Raw genomic sequence first — 17,502 nt, forward strand, 5'->3', positions numbered from 1 at the left:
CCCCAAGCCCCCGCCAGCCGAAGTCCTCTCTTCCGTGCAGGATGCAAGTTTCAATGCTTCCTGTTCTTCTGAGTCTGACGTCCTGCACGTACAACGTGCAGAACGTCAGACTCAGAATTTGGAATTCAGTCTGACGTCCTGCGCGTTGTACGTGCAGGATGTCAGACTCAGAAGAACAGGAAGCGTTGAAACTTGCAGCGGCGCAGCCTGCATGGAAGAGAGGACCTCGGCTGGCAGAGGGTTGGGGTCCCCTGCCAGCAAAGGTAAGTGACAGCAGCGGGGGAGGGTGTCATTGGTGGCGAGGGGGGAGGGGGTCCGGAAATGGCGGGGGGGGGGATCGGTGGCGCCGGGGGGGGGGGCTAAAATGTGCCCCCTCCCTCTGGCTCTGGGGCCCCCTACCGCCCGAGTCCAGATACGCCCCTGGTACCCAGTGCAACACTGCAGATACACAATACTGTCCTTGGAGATCTATCAAACATATGACTCACACTACACAGCTCTTCCATGTCATTCTTCCATTCCATATCTGTCATTTTTGGTCTGTATCTTTCACCAAAACTTCATAGAACAGAAAATCAATCAGCTAAGTTCCTTTCAGCCATGTATGCAGTTCGTGAAAGACCTTGAGTCAAAAGTATTCAAAATCAAGGCAAGCCATCCTTAACTTCTCCAACACTGAAGCAAGAAATTGCTGAAGGGATATAACTATAAGCAGTGGCGTTCCTAGGGGGGCTGACACCCAGGGCGGATTGCCGATGCGCCCCGCCCCCCGGGTGCAGCGCCCCTCCCGGAACAGCACGACACCCCCCCCCCCGGCGAAAGAACCCCCCCCCCCCGGGTGCTCGCCGTTGGGGGGGGGGGGGTGCCGTGCGCCTGCTGGCTCTTCGTTTTCATGCTCCCTCTGCCCCGGAACAGGAAGTAACCTGTTCCGGGGCAAAGGGAGCATGAAAACGAAGAGCCGACAGGCGCGCAGCGTGCACCCGGGGCGGACTGCCCCCACCGCCCCCCCCCCCCCTTGGTACGCCACTGACTATAAGGGGAGACTTCTGTGGGCTTTCAAGATCCAGAATTACTATACAATTCTTGATTCAAGAAACCTCTGTGCTATGGTAGGTGTTACCAAAGAAATGCAGAAACTTACAGGAATGGAAAGACTTTCAAGCTATCTTGCGGATTGTCAAACGTAAGACCTTTGAGGTCAGAATGATTGAATATTTTAACACCCAACAGAAAGGACTTAACAAGGACCCGGGGTTCCTAGCCCATTATAAACCATAAAGCTGTATGTCTCTGTTGATCACCCTCCCCTCACCTATCCACACCCACCCTGTTAGAATATCAATGATATGCTTTGATGTCCCCATGCATACCTCCGACCCACCCCCATCCTCCCACCCTGTCAGACTGTCATAGTAATGCTTGAATGTTTTCACTTAAATACACTGTCAGCTAGCACATTTGCTTATTTCCGATCTGACGAAGAAGGGCAACCTTCGAAAGCTAATCAAGAAATGTATTAAGTTATGTCCAATAAAAAAGGTATCATCTTATTTTCTTTTCCATGTTTTATTTTGTTTGATTTCTATTGATAAGCTATCTTGCAAAACAGGAAGAAGAATAATTCTGAACTCTTCTTTTCTCTGTACTGCATATATACATGGTGTAATAAAACTATAAGACTGTTTAGATGAAGTTGTCCAAATGCACAAGTAAAAGTTACAGATTCTATTTACAGCATTTCTTTACAAAGCTGTACAAATTAGTCATTTAGATACAAATTCCTGCTTGTAAAGGGAGGAGAAAACTGAAGGAGACAAACAGAATTTATAGCTGCAGGAGGAGGAGGAGGAGGAAACCAATATTCCCGTTCAGTCCCTTTATTGATACGGCAGCACGGGGGCTCGACCCTTCTCTGGAAAGGAACCAGTCAAATTTACCACGCCCCCTGTGACGTGATGTTACTGTCCTCCTCTGGAGAAGAACCAGTCAAATTTTGGTCAGTACGGGGACTCCCACTGGTCACGCCCCCTGTGACGTCACGATACCGTCCTCTGGAGAGAAACCAGTCAAATTTACACCAGCACGGGGGCTCGCCCCTTTTATGGTGGACGAGATTCAGCGCAAATAGGAGGGTCAGGGAGAATAATCAGTAATCTGCAGCGTTCAATACCATAAACAGAGAAAACAAAAAAAAAATTCGGAGGATACATGTAAAATGTTCCTATGTAAACGACTGCCTAAAAAAAAATGAAGATTTAAAAGTTTTTTGATGAAATCCGGGAAGATCCCGAGGATCCCGCTGTATCCGTTTTTTACCTCTTGCCCTGAGTAACTGCCTTTTTGCTATGTTTAAGTTGAAGGAATGTTTGAGTGAAAGCAGAAATGAGCCATGAAGATGATGTTAAATGGCAACTAATAAAACCTTTGCTTATAAGAAGCCTGAGGTTGGTGAACATTTGTGAAGGAAGCTAAGCAGGGTCAGCCCTGACCAGGTCCTGGAAGGGTGACCAGTTCACACTATATTAGACCAAGCTGGTCTGTACTAGTCCTTAAGAAAATCTATGAGCACATCAATCAAATTTAAAAGTTAACTGTAGTTCTCTTTTATGTTTATTGAAGTGATTTATGTGAAGTCTGTTACGGATGGGATTAGTATATAGTGCACTCATTTAAGTGCACGTCGGAAAAGCGCATACTCTGTTTAACTGCATGCCATACTTCGGTCCCGTTTTTGGCGCCATCAGTTTCTATGGGGACAAACCGGTTTAGCGCACCACTGATAAGTGCAAGATTCGCTTATATGCATGGTTTAAGACCGCTCCCCTGCAGGAAAGACTCTGCATAAGCACACGCACGGAATATGGAAGCCATTCATCCCTATAAAGCAGTTCCCCTTTCTCCCTGAGCCCTGCCCTCCCATGCTCCTCTGTCCCCTGCCCCCTCCAATCATCCCTATCCAGCAATTCCCCTCTCTCCCTGAGCCCTGCCCTCCTCCCATCCATGCTCCTCTCTGTCCCCTGCCCCCACCATTCATCATCCCTATATCCAGCAATTCCCCTCTCTCCCTGAGCCCTGCCCTCTCCCATCCATGCTTCTCTCCCCTGCCCCCTCCATTCATCCCTATCCAGCAATCCCCCTCTCTCCCTGAGCCCTGCCATCCATGTCCAGGTCCTCTCTCCCTTGCCCTCCCACTCCCATGTTCAACTGCCTGCCTGCCCTGGCGCCCTCTTCTCCCCCCAACCAACAAGGATCCTTTTTCTTTTAAATTTACCCTCCGTCGCCGACTCGCTGGAATGTGACTGGACAGCACAGCAGGCAGCGTCGCTGAAAGTGCTCCTCCCCTCCCAATTGCCCCCGACGTCTCTAACAGAACGCAGAAGCTTCCTGATTCGTTCATTCTCAGTGTCCCGCTCTCAAGGGAGGGTAAATTTAAAAGAAAAAGGATCCTTGTTGGTTGGGGGGCGAAGAGGGCGCCAGGGCAGGCAGAATAGCGTGTCATCAGATCGCTGCCGGCCCTGGGAAGAGGCTGACTGAGGCACGCCGTTCGGGGCCCCCCTAAGCGCGGGGCCCTATGCGGCCGCCTCGGCCTAAGACCGGCCCTGCCGATTGGCATGTGACAAAGGGACGATAAATTTGAAATCGCATTGGTTACCTGCCACAGGCGGTAACCAATGAGAGTTAATTTGTTAGCATAAGCGCACGCACGGAATATGGAAGCCGATTGGCACATGACAAAGGGGCGATAAATTTGAAATCTCATTGGTTACCTGCCACAGGCAGTAACCAATGAGAGTTAATTTGTTAGACTAAGCGAAAGAAAGTTGTTAGAGTGTACAATGGAGTCATCGTCGCACAACTGTAAGACTTTAACACTGGCTGAACGAATAGAAGTTCTTAAAAAATTAGAAAACAAAGTCAAGCATCTATTGCTAAAGAATATGGTGTCAATCCCAGTCAAATTTCACGTATCTTGAAACAGAAAGATCAGCTGCTGCAAAACAATACAAATCCACACAGAAAACGTAAACAGGCGGGAAAAGCTGAGGATATAGAAGATGCTCTTCTTCGGTGGTTTTCTCAAGTCAGGAGCAGACAGTTTCCTGTCAGTGGTCCACTGCTTATGGAGAAAGCTAATCAGCTAGCTGAAAGTCTTGGACTAACTGAATTCAAAGCTACTGTTGAATGGTTGGAAAGATGGAAGGAGAGGAACAACATAAAATTCAAGAAACAGAATGGTGAAAAACAAGACGCTGATGACTTTGGTGCTGAAAATTGGGTTGTTTCAGTTCTTCCTACCATCTTGAACGAGTTTGCACCTTGTGACATTTTCAATGCTGAAGAAAATGGTCTCTACTGGCGAGCGATTCCTGATGGAACACTTGGCATTCAAACAAGCCGAAACTACAGGAAGTAAAATGTCGAAGGACCGACTGACGATCCTCCTTTGCTACAATATGGATGGGAGTGAGAAGTTGGAACCCCTCGTCATTGGAAAGAGCAAACAGCCCCGTTTGCTTCAAGAATGTTAAGCGACTTCCTGTGTCATACGAGGCTAACGCAAATTCATGGATGACTGGGGAAATTTGAAAGCAGTGGCTAAAGAAGTTAGACACTAGAATGCGGGCACAAAAGCGTCAGATTTTGTTGCTTTCTGATAATTGTGCAGCACATAGTGATGATGTCAGGCTGTCTAACGTCAAGGTGGTCTTCCTGCCACCAAACACTACCTCTCTGATTCAACCTATGGATCAGGTCATAATAGCCAATTTAAAAAACATTATTGGGCTGTTGTGCTACGTCTGATGAGCGTTATGGATGACCAAGGATCAACGTGCTGTTGGACTGGCTCATAATCTATCACTGTTGGATTCCCTACATATGCAGAAAGAAGCCTGTTACACAGGCAACCATTGTGAGCTGCTACAAGGGGGCAAGCTTTGTTAAGGATGTGGAGAGAGATGAAACAGATGCAGCTGTTGCAAATGCGTCAGATGAACAGGCTATTGACATCCCAGCCGGTGTTACATAAGTACATAAGTAATGCCACACTGGGAAAAGACCAAGGGTCCATCGAGCCCAGCATCCTGTCCATGACAGCGGCCAATCCAGGCCAAGGGCACCTGGCAAGCTTCCCAAACGTACAAACATTCTATACATGTTATTCCTGGAATTACTGTGTTACTGAAGAGGAGTTTCATCACTACGTAGCTGTTGATTACGATCTACAAACAGCTGCCGACAGCAATGATGTCGAGATATGCGCCTACACGCAGGCACCGGCTGATGATGAAATGAGCAGCGAGGCACATGCTGACGAAATTCAACAACCTCCTGTCACTTTTGCAAGAGCACTGGAGAGTCTCAACACCGTGCTGGCCTATCTGGAGGCCACTGGATGTCAGTGCTATGACAGTTTTTACCGTCTGGCAGACGTAGTCTATGGAACTCACAGACCCAATAGTGTACAGAGGACTATAACTGATTACTTCAAGTAAGCCTAACGTCAGTTAACGGAGACTGTATAACATCAGTTAACGGAGACTGTATACTGTACGTATAATAAACAGTACATGTTTGTCAGATTTCAAGCTTCTTTGGGTCACTATGGAGACTGTATACTGTACATATAATAAACAGTACATGTGTTTATCAGATTTCAAGCTTCTTTGGGTCACAACGGTTAAGTGCACGCTCTGGTTAACTGCATGTATTTCTTTGGTCCCAGGCCCATGCACTTAAGCGGATTGCACTGTATAGTAGTTTGGTCGCTATCCCATGGTTTTGAATTTGTTTCCCCCTGTTTTGTAACAGATGTTTTTCTCAGCCAGCAGCAGATCCCTCACACTTCCCCCAGCTCCTTTTACATTCCTACCCCTTCTCAACCCCACTCACCCCCCCCCCCCCTCGGGACAGTCACTGGTTGTCTCCAAGACCATCAACAACTAAATCTCAGACCCGTCTTTCTGTGACTACAGCAGCCTTCCAATTGGCTGATGATCCTACCACAGTCACTGCATTGGAAGGAGAGAGAGACTGGAGAGCTACACAGGGCTGAAGTCTGAAAAATATGCAGAGCTTTTAGCCATCCTTCTGGCTCTGAGACAGTAACTTTACAAATCTATAGAAGCCTGAAAAAATCCAGATAGTTGCCAGTCCTAGCCTCCTGACTCCTGAATATATCTGACTGGGCCCCCCCCCCCCCCAACTTTTGAATTCTAGGCACATGCCTAGTTTGCCTATACTTTAATCCTGCTCTGCCTTGGCCATACTACCAGTAAATCTCACTTTTTGGGACAGTCCAGCCTTGGTATTTCTGGAGGGTGTTCTGCCCCCATTTGTATGGAGGCAGGGAATTGGGTCATGCCCTTGAACTACAAATCCCTGCAATCCTATAGTTCCTTGTAATAGGCTCTTTCAGAGCACATGTCCAGTTTCTCCATCTGGTCTGTAGAGTTAGTTTACAGCATACGTCCTCTGTGAACTGAAACTGCTTATAGTGTATTTTGCTGTATGTTCCTCTTCAGGCTACTGTGATGCTATCAAGGTTTCACCAGTGTAAAAAGTATAAACAGCATCACTACTCAGAGTGTTGTTGAATTACTCCCAACTTTTCTTTTGCATGGAGACAGAGCTGGTGGAAAACAGAGTCCCAGTTTGCAAAGCAAAACTCTTGGCCAGCACATCTGAACTGTAATTTATCTTTTCCTTCTTTGATAACTACATTAAAGAAGATTTTGGTTCAAGATTTCTGAGTCTCTATACTCTGGTTTAAACTGCATGCCAATCACCCCAGTAAGAGGGCAGAACAAAGGGTGAAACTTGACTTGCTTAATATCTCTGGTTCTCACCACTGCTCGGGAGCTGCCAAGTTACCCAGCTCCAGGCTGGAGACGTTTTGGCCAGTCCTGGTTTTGAACTTACATCTCAAAGCAGTGTGGGATTTGTAGTGCCTGATCTCGTCCATTGAAATAAGTGCTGTAAATCCCATAATGCTGATGATATTCAGGTCCTAGTGACTTTAGATTCTCCACCTCCTCACACTATAGCTATGATTTCTAAATTGGATAAAGTTGCAGACTGGCATCATATGAAACTCAACCCTTCTAAATCTGACGCTATTATTTTCTTCACAAACTCCCCTATGTTTCATTACCCCTCACCCCACCCCCACCCTAATATTCATGGGGTTGAAATTCCCCTCAAAGACTGTTAGGGTATTAAGGGTTATACTTGATAGTTCTCTGCCTTTCTGTCTACAGATCTCTGACATCATTAGTAGGTGTTTTTACACTTTAAGTCAAATTCACTCTGTTCAGTTGATGTGAGAACTCTCGTCTCTCTGGATCCTATTGGTTGCCCTTGTAATACTGAAACTGGATTATTGTAATTCTCTTTACCATTGCCTACCATTATCCTAACTTAGAAGACTTCAACTTGATCAAAACACTGCCATTAAACTACTGTTTGGTAAGAGGAAATTTGATCACGTCTCTCTGTTTCTAATTTCAGAACATTGGTACCAGTTACATTTCCAGTTAACTATTACCAGGTTCTAAACTCTGATGTTCTATCTTTTCTCTTTGACCACCTTATTCCATACAAACCACAACATACTCGTCTTCTCACATATCTTTGGCTTAATACCATTCTCAGTACTTGTGACTCCATCTCTTTGGAATGGCCTTTCCTTCTTAAAATTCAAAGGGGCTCTTAAGACATATCTTTTTACACAGGCATTTCCAGAGCCATGAAACCCACATGCTTATAGATTTTTAATCTATAGTTCACCTTTTGTACCTTCCTACTAGTATGATATCTTGTGTGTTGTCTTCTGTGATGTCTGTATTCTCCCTTAGTTTAATTTTAGCTAGACTTTTCCTTCCCCTATAAAAAAATGATTATGTAAACCGCTTAGATGTAGATGTTTGTTTTTGTAATTCATGGTATATCAAAATAAAATGAACCTTGAACCCATAATGCACCAGGATGGGGTGGCCAGAAATCCAGCCTGGAACTGGATAACTTGGCATCTCTGCTGTTCCATAGCTGCCAAGTTACCCAGTTCCAGGAAGGAGACTTTTGACCAGTGCTATTTTGTGATCTTACAATTTAGCATGACATGTTCAGTCCAAAAGTGTATGTGATGGGGGGGGGGGGAGGGGGTTGAGGAATGAAGAAATGGGACTCTGTGGTAGGGGATCCCTCAAATGTATATTTGCCTAGGGCTGTGTGGGTACAGTACTTAATATTGCTGACTGTACCCACATAACTTCTGGATATCGTTACTGAGCCAATGCTGAATATCCAGCTCTAACTTTATACTGTGATGGTCAGTGTTTAAAGAACACTCACTGCCACTGCCCGAGGACTTTAGGAGAGAAGCTTTCACATGTAGCACTACTGCTCACAAGTTTCAAACTTGTGCTCATTCAGCTCTTTTATGTGCTTCTTACCATGTTGCTGATTTTGTACTATAACTGCTAGACCATGCCTCTTTCTCAATGTAGTTGTTGTTGTTCTTTGTCACTAGCAATCTGTATCTACAGCCTGCCACCTCCCCTGGCAAGCCCTTATCCTCAGCAGTGCACATGTCAACATCTCATATGACTGAGGAACCACCTGCAGCAGTCCCTGGCATGATAAGGAACCTCGTGCTGGGAGGCTGGTCTTAGCTGGCACTGAACTTTTCAGCTGCTATAACCACAGCAGGACTTGGCAAGGGCAGGCATCTTGGTGGAAATTTTTTGTTCAGGAACTAATAGAGTTCTATGCTTGTTGTTGCTTGCTGAGTTCCTGTCTGAAAACACGATTAATGTTCATATGAAACATAAGACTCTCCACTCTGCTGACTCTCTTGTGCCACTTAGCTGTCGCTAACCAGTCTGGAAATCTTGAGAGCTGGCTGGGAGACATCAAAGGACATTGGCGGTGAGAGAGATTGCACAGAAGTATTTGCATTCAAAGGTTAAGCACTATATAAGCGGGAGCACAGATGTGCAAGCAGATTGGGAGGTGAGTGCTGTATTATCCCAGATGTGCAAGCGGTTTGGAAGGTAAGCAGCGTATTAGGAGCCCAGATGTGCAAGCAGATTGGAAGGCGAGTGCTGTATTAGCAGGGATCTGGGCATGCACGCAGATTGGAAGGAGAGCATTGTAATGAGGTACATAAGAAGTGTCATAGGGAGGCAACTTTCAAAGCCATTTCTGTAGGGAAAACAGCAATTTACCAACAGGATTGGGTTGTTTGAAAATTTCTTCACAGAAGCAGCTGTTGGGTACAGAAGCAGCTCTGGCCACCTTGTTGGCTAGATTGGATGGACCATGCAGGCCTTTATCTACCGGCATTTATTATGTTACTATGCACACCCTGTGTACAGGTAAATACACACTTGTATATTTACACATTTTACCTGCATTGAACTTTAGGGCAGGGATTGCAACAACACATGTACTTTAGTATTTCCAAGACTTTGTACGTTGCTCTGGTCCAGTGATTCCAAAACTTTTCACTAGGGTGGAGCCCCTGGAATATTTTTTCATATACCAAGGAACCCTTAATTTATGTAAACATATATATGTTCATACAAATAGATTCTGCAATCTAATTTCTGGAAAAATCTTAGGGTTCCGTGGAACCCAGTTTGGGAATCACTGCTCTATTCAGAAGAGATATATATATATAGAAAAAGCAGGGGAAAGCGTCCTTAGGTACTTCTTTCAGTGATGTTCAAAGTAGTCATGAATGGGAATAAATGAGTTTGGGCTCTTGCTGTGCATTTGCCATTTTGTGACTTCAAAGGATGAAGGGGGTTGTGGATTTGATATACCACCTTTCTGTAATACAATTAAAGCGGTTTATGTATACTGTATTACACTCAGGTACTTTCTCTGTTCCTAGTGGGCTCACAATTTACGTTTTGTACCTGGGCAACGTAGAGTTAAGTGACTTGCCCGGAATGGCAAGATGCTGTAGTGGGAACTGAAACAAGTTTTGCAGGTTCTCAGCCACTGCTCTAACCATTCCACTATTCCTCCACTCCTTGAAGGTCAGGACAGAAATGAAACTTAGAAGCTGTACTGAGGTCTCCTTGTGCTCTTTTGTTTACAAACAACACATTGTAACTTCCTTCTGAGGTCTTTTTAAGCAGAGAGCCTCAGTATTTTGTTGTTATTTTATTTTAGAATTTCAACATAACATTCAAGCATGAACCTGAAAAAGAAATCATAAAAAAAGCAGAAAGATGCAGAAAACCCCCCATCATCCATTAATCCACAATATTGGAGTCAAGCAGGAAATAAAAATGTAGAAAAAAAAACCCATAACAACAAGGCAGAGGAATCCTAAACAGTGACAGCCAGATTATGTGCTAATCAAAAGGAAATACGCGGCAATCGGTCCACCCTCCCAAGCCACCAAAAATCTCAACAATTGCTTAGTTTCGAGAAATAACACATCGCCACCATTACATTTTAAGTGTCATATAACAAGACACTTTAACAAGTAAGATGCCCCCATCGCCAAGACCCTTGGACAGAATCCTAAAAAAGTCCTTATGGCACCATGGGGTCACCAAAGAAAAATCAGGAAAAAATACAAACATTAGAACCCAGAAATTGTTCATACATATATCTGAAGTAATAACGCCAAATTTCTATCCAGTTCCAGGGCAAAAGGTTACTAACAGGGTAAATCTAAACACATGGATAATCCCAGACTTCTCCCAAGATATCTCCACAGTTTGCTATAGGGCAGGTCAGGGAGTATAAGTTTTCACTTGATTTTATTCTATTGTTACTACTATAGAATTCTCTACCCTTTTGAATTGACTGGATTGTGAACCACTTTGACACTATTATGAAAGTTATATGAAATATACGAAACCATAACCATCAGATAAAGCCTGGTAATTGCATAGATGTCATGGCAAGATCACCAATTTTCTTTTGGGATTCCAGACAGCAGTAAACAAGAGGTTCATTTTTTTTTCAGTGAGATATTTTTTCAGGTAAAGGAAAGTTTCTGACTGGTTTGTTCCCCATTACTCATCATATGAGAGTTTATACACCGTGCCAGGCAGTACGATTCTCAAAATGTCAGAGAGCATTCCATTAAATCTTAAGCATTATAAAAATTCAGATTGTGCAAAGAAGATAAGGTTTTGAAGTTAACTGAACTGTTAACACTAGTGTACTGGCCACATTGAAAAGTAAATGAGTTATACAATCACTGGAAAATGTTTGTGCATTACTCAGAAGAAGGCAGCCAGTCCAGGGCCGCCAAGAGACAGAGCCAGGCCTGAGGCAGGGCCACCGCAGCTGCCCCTGCTCCCCTTACCTTCCTTCTTCTGTTCCTCCCTTGGTCTGTCATTCTCCTGCTCCTGTGTGCCGGGACCCGGGTTATCACGTTAACGCAATCACTCGGGTCCTGACACACAGGAACAGGAGAGAGACAGACCGAGGGAGCAGAACCTTCTGGAACCAGGCCCCCCTTGGAGGCCAAACCTGGGGAATCTTGCCCCCCTCCGCCCCTGTCTCAGTAGTCCTGACCCAGTCCTAGAGGTGAGAGGCTCAGTATCCTTGTACCTGTTCTGCCTTACAGTCCTTGAGGTGACAGATAAGTATCCTTGTGTCTAGAAGTTCTAGAATTTACAGACTCTGTATCCCTCTGTCCATCCCTTGAGCTCTCCAGTTCTGGAATTGTCAGACTCTGTATTCCTTTGTCTATCCTCCTGATCTCTCCAGTTCTAGAATCAACAGAGTCTGTATCTCTATGTCCCTTCAGCCCCCTCCAGTTCTAGAAGTAACAAACTCTATATATCTGTGCCCATTCCCCTCAGCCTCTCCAGTTCTAGAGTTGAAAGACTATATTTCAGTGTCCATCTTCCTGATCCCTCTAGTTCTAGCATAGACAGACTCTGTATCCCTCTGTCCACCCCCTAGCTTCTAGTTCTAGAACTGACAGACTCTGAATCCCCTCCAGTTGTAGAATTGACAGACTCTATCCCTGGTTATCTCCCTGAGCCCTCCAGTTTTAGAAATGACAGACTCTGTATCCCTCTGTCACTCCTCCTCAGTCCCTCCAGTTTTAGAATTGACAGACTCTGTATCCCACTATCATTCCTCCTGAGCCCTCCAGTTCTAGAATTGACAGACTCTGTATTCTTGTGTCCATCCCCCTCAGCCCCTCCAGTTCTAGAATTGACTAACCCAGTATCCATGTATCCAGCCCCGTCAGCCCTGCAGTTCTACAACTGACAGACTCTGTATCTCTCTGTCCATCCTCCTGAGCCCTCAAGTTCTAGAATCAACAGACTCTGTATCCCTCTATCCATGTGCTGATCTTCCAGTTCTAGAATTGACAAATCTTGTATCCCTGTGCCCATCCCCCTGAACCCTTACAGAAGTACATAAGTATTGCCATACTGGGAAAGACCAAAGGTCCATCAAGTCCAGCATCCTGTTTCCAACAGTGGCCAATCCAGGTCACAAATACCTGGCAAGATCCCAAAAAAGTACAAAACATTCTGCTTATCCCAGAAATAGTAGACTCTTCCCAAGTCCATTTAATAATGGTCTATGGACTTTTTCTTTAGGAAGCCATCCAAACCTTTTTTAAACTCCGCTAAGTTAACCGCCTTTACCACATTCTCTGGCAACGAATTCCAGAGTTTAATTACACGTTGAGTGAAGAAATATTTTCTCCAATTCATTTTAAATTTACTACATTGTAGCTTCATCACGTGCCCTCTAGTCCTAGTATTTTTGGGAAGCGTAAATAGACGCTTCACATCTACCCATTCCACTCCACTCATTATTTTATAGACCTCTATCACATCTCCCCTCAGCCGCCTTTTCTCCAAGCTGAAGAGCCCTAGCCACTTTAGCTTTTCCTCATAGGGAAGTCGTCCCATCCCCTTTATCATTTTATTCGCCCTTCTCTGTACCTTTTCTAATTCCACTATATCTTTATTGAGATACAGCGACCAGAATTGAACACAATATTCAAGGTGCGGTCGCATCATGGAGAGATACAAAGGCATTATAACATCCTCATTTTTGTTTTCCATTCCTTTCCTAATAATACTTGCTTCCTAATAATAATTGCTTTCTTAGCCGCAGTAGCACACTGAGCAGAAGGTTTCAACGTATCATCAACGATGACACCTAGATCCCTTTCTTGGTCCATGACTCCTAACATGGAACCTTGCATGACGTAGCTATAATTCGTATTCCTCTTTCCCACATGCATCACTTTGCATTTGCTCACATTAAACATCATCTGCCATTTAGATGCCCAGTCTCCCAGTCTCGTAAGGTCTTCCAATTGTAGAATTGACTGACTCTTCATCCATCCTCTAGAATTAACACACTCTTTATCCCTGTCATTCCTCCTGATCTCTCCAGTTCTAGAATTAACAGACTTTGTATTCTTATGTCCACCCCCCTGAACCTTCCAGTTCTAGATTTGAGAGACTGGACACTGAGGGAGATAGAGAAGAGAAGGGGCAATGCTGGATACTGAGGGAGAGCATGAGTGGGGGGAAAAGGAAGATGCTGGACACCTGGGAAGAAGAGAAAGGGAGATGCAGGAGAATAGGAAATGGGGAAGCTGGAAGCCTGGAGGGGAAAGGCTGGTCATCTGAGAATGAGTGTGGGAATAAAAAGGGTGATGCTGAGCATTTGGAGGGTAGAGAAGGGAACACTGTTAGATATCTAAATGGCCGGGAAATGAAGGGACATTTCTGGATACTGGAGGATAAGTCCCAAAAAGCAAGAAGGCAGATGATCCGCAAAATCCAATGTGGAAACAGAACAGAGCAGATCAATCAATGGTATAGTTCAAACCTTTATTCTAAAATGATCACCCGACACAGACTGTGTGTCGCCCACAAGGGCGAGATCTTGGACACTGGGGGGGTAAGAAAGAAAAGGAGTGATGCTGTACACTTAGAAGGGTAAGGGAAGGGGGAGGCTGGACACCTGAGATGATAGGGAAGGGAAGGAATGATGCTGAGCACTTGAGAGAAGAAGGTAAGGGGAGATGCACAATTAGGAGATAAGTTAAGAGTAGGGTCAATGCCAGAAATATGGGGATAATGGAGATATCTGAGGGAGGGAGGGAAGAGAAGTGAAAGGAAGGTGCTGGACACCTGGGAGGGAGTAGGAAAAGAAAGGAAAGATGCTGGAGGGAAATTTACTTATTTATTAGGATTTATTTACCGCCTTTTTGAAGGAATTCACTCAAGGCGGTGTACAGTAAGAATAGATCAAACATGAGCAATAGGCAATTACAGCAGTAAAAATATTCAAGTAACAATACAAAGTATGGCATGGTATACTACTTTCCCCCTTTCTCTGTTTTTATTATTTTTACTCTTTTTTTATTATTTTTACTCATTTTATGATTATTACTTTTTTCTTTTTCAATATTGTTTGTGGGTTTCATTATTATTATCACCATTTATTATTTTTATTATTTTTTTCATAAATATTTTTGACAATACATCAGATTGTCATATTCATATTTTTATAATCATTATTTTTATAACTTTTTTACATTTGTCACAATATATTGGATTATCATTTTTTATATATCACTAGTAAAAAAGGCCCGTTTTGAAACGCTATGAAACGGGCACTAGTAAGGTAAATTCCCACCCATCCTCCCTTCCTTCCCTCCCGAATTCCATACCCCTCTCCCTCCCTCCCTTCCTTCCTTCCTTGCTGAGTTGCAGAACTCCCTCCCGAGTTGCAGACCCCACTCCCTCCCAGTTCAAGGGCCCCACCCGAAGCACATCCACACACCCACCCACACATATGTCCCTCGCTCCCAGTTCAAGGGCCGTCAAGCCCCTCCCACCGCATTCCAGACTACCCCCTCCCTTACATTCAACCCCCCTCTGCTTTAATGTCCCCTACACCCCCCTACCGCGACCCTTTGTACACCACCCTTTCCTGCGAAATACCTCCCCTGAAGCTGAGCTGATGGATCAAGTTCTGTTCTTTCTCAGCTGCGGGGCGTGGCTTCATGATTGTGCATCTGTTGAAGCCTATGTGCGTGCGTCTGACATCAGACGCACGCACAGAAACTTCCACTGATGCGCAATCATGAAGCCACGCCCCGCAGCCGAGAACTTCGGATCCATCAGCTCAGCAGAGGTATGCGACGGCTTTGTTGATGCGCCAAGCAAGGGAGGGGGGAGGTTGTTGCGCCACTCCCTGCCACTTGCTCTGAAAGTGGCAGGGAGCGGCGCAGTGACAGCTTTTTCCCAGGCAGGGGGAGGAGTAGGGAAACTACTCCTCCCCTTGCCTTGGAATCAGCTGAGAATGTGGGCGGAGCTATTATGATGCCTATGAACACCTCAGGCTTCAGGCTTCACTGCAAGGCTGCTGGCTTCAGAACGTTGGAGGTGCTTTTTATGGAATCAGCTGAGAATGTGGGCAGAGCTATTATGATGCCTACGAACACCTCAGGCTTCACTGCAAGGCTGCTGACTTCAGAATGTTGGAGGTGCATTTTATTTATATATAGGATATTTTTTATATATCATCATTAATATTTATATTCTCATATAACATTATTTCTATTTATAACTTTCATCATTCCTTATTATCTTTTACATTTTTACATATTGACTATCTATTATTCTGTTTTGATGTTCACAACACCATTGGGCTTTATATATTTACTAGTAAAAAAGGCCCGTTTCCGAAACCAATGAAACGGGCGCTAGCATGTGGCTTTTTTTTTCTGTGTGTGTATGTGTCACAGAGTTATTTTGTGTGAGTGTGTGAGGGTGCGGTGTGTGTGCAGGTTGTTGATGTGTGTCTTTTTTTGTTTTGTTTTTTGCTTGGGGGTTGGGGAATGTGTTGTGCTGTCCTTGGTCGCTGTTTGCTGCTGGCTGGGTCGCGGGTAATCCTTCCTGCTGGGCCGCAGCTTGTCCTGTTCGCCCATGTCCCAGATGGTGACGGACACGTTGTTTTCCGGCTCCTCTGACTCCATGTCAAGCGATCCCAAATATAGTCTGTGCTATAGGCCCTCTGGCACTCTTCAGTACTGGCATTAGGCATTTAAAAATTTCTCTCCCCCCCCCCCCCCCCGGTCTATTTTTGCACATACCCACAGCAGGAATATTCTTCTCTCGTTCCAGTGGTGGTTCTGTGCTCTCCATGCTGCACAGATAATGAGCCATTCTGCTGGGGAATGCTCCTCCCTTATTGTCACGTAGTTTCCTCTGATTGGTCCGTCTTACGTTGCCTAGTGTTGCCTGGGAACGGTGTTGTGATGGTCCTTTGTGTTTCAGAATGTTGAGGGTGTTTTTTCTGATTGGTCCGTCATGCGAGGGCGGGGCAGAGAGACATGGTCAGTGTTGTGGCTTCACCATCATGAATCCATGAACCCTTCAGGGAGTGACTGAGTGACTTCAGAACGTTGTCTTCAGAACGTTGAGGGTGAGTTTTATTATAGTAGATATTTTTATGCAGATACCCCTTAGCTAGCGTTTACTATGTTTTTTCTGTTTTTTTGATTCGCACACCATATTTTACTTTCCATTTATCCCTCTCCAAACGGATAATGAGCTTTCAATCTTTTCGCTTAGTTTGCGTCCCTCTAGTGGCCTTTTTGTCCTAGTTAACTAGAACTTTCGCTCTGATGAGTTCTGCATACGTCACTAATTGTTTTGAACGGTTGGTTACGTCATTAATTACTTTGAATGGATGGCTACGTCACATTGTTTTCTTTTAAATGACAGCGGTTCTAGCTGTTCTAGTTTTTCATTAGCATACACGCTTATGTCCGCCATCAGACAGCATTAGCGGTAAGTTCTTCAGATATTTGGATTTTCCACAGTATTCGGCTAAGTGCATGTTAAGAACGTGATACTTACAAGCAATCGTATTTTTATTGTTCATATTTACAGGGTAGTTGTTAACCATTCCTAGTCCTAGCATATTTCGTGACGGCCTTATGTTTTATTTGAGCAGGTAGTTGCAGTGGCTCTTTTCTCCGATTTTTTTCATTCTTGGCACAGTTGATTTCCTCTTTAATAAATTTATGTTTTTTTCATGCATAATATGTCAGCATTCAGGTTTATTTCATATTCATTTTCCAGTATTCGGTTTGGAACTGTGGTTATTTCATGTATACAGTGTTCCACTTACACAATTTAAGTTTGCTCTTCCATTTTAAATGGCGTGTGAGAGCTACGGGCATTAGATGTATTGTGGTATCGTATTATATATGCTTCTGTTGGTGAGTTTTATGCACGCTACCGCTGGTTACTTTCATTTTAAATGGTGGGTGAAAGCTATGGACATTAAATGGATTGTGGTCTTGTCGGTGATTTTCATTTTTGATTTTTGTTTCGTGTATGCTACTGTTGGCTGCTTTCTGTTCTTCTTTCATATGGTTGATGTACACATAATTCATCACCTCTGGTCCTTTTTGTTAGTCACTTCCATGCGCCATTTTTCTAGGGTCTTCTCTGCTATTGCCTTTAA

The 17,502-nt window shown here is 44.4% G+C and overlaps 1 protein-coding gene across 2 annotated transcripts in view; it reads left to right on the forward strand.

The window, feature by feature from the left end:
• Positions 1-8,671: 8,671 nt before the first annotated feature.
• Positions 8,672-17,502, forward strand: part of TRIM50 (tripartite motif containing 50) — a 226,388-nt gene continuing 217,557 nt past the window's right edge. The window contains exon 1 of one of the 2 annotated variants that reach the window (XM_030185755.1): positions 8,672-9,012. The gene's annotated coding sequence lies outside the window, so the exon portion shown is untranslated. Of the gene's footprint in view, positions 9,054-17,502 lie in introns of both variants that reach the window. The other variant, XM_030185756.1, reaches the window with a different exon arrangement.

The sequence above is a fragment of the Microcaecilia unicolor genome, chromosome 13 (genome assembly GCF_901765095.1).
Source record: "Microcaecilia unicolor chromosome 13, aMicUni1.1, whole genome shotgun sequence".
In the NCBI taxonomy this organism is placed as follows: Eukaryota; Metazoa; Chordata; class Amphibia; order Gymnophiona; family Siphonopidae; genus Microcaecilia; species Microcaecilia unicolor.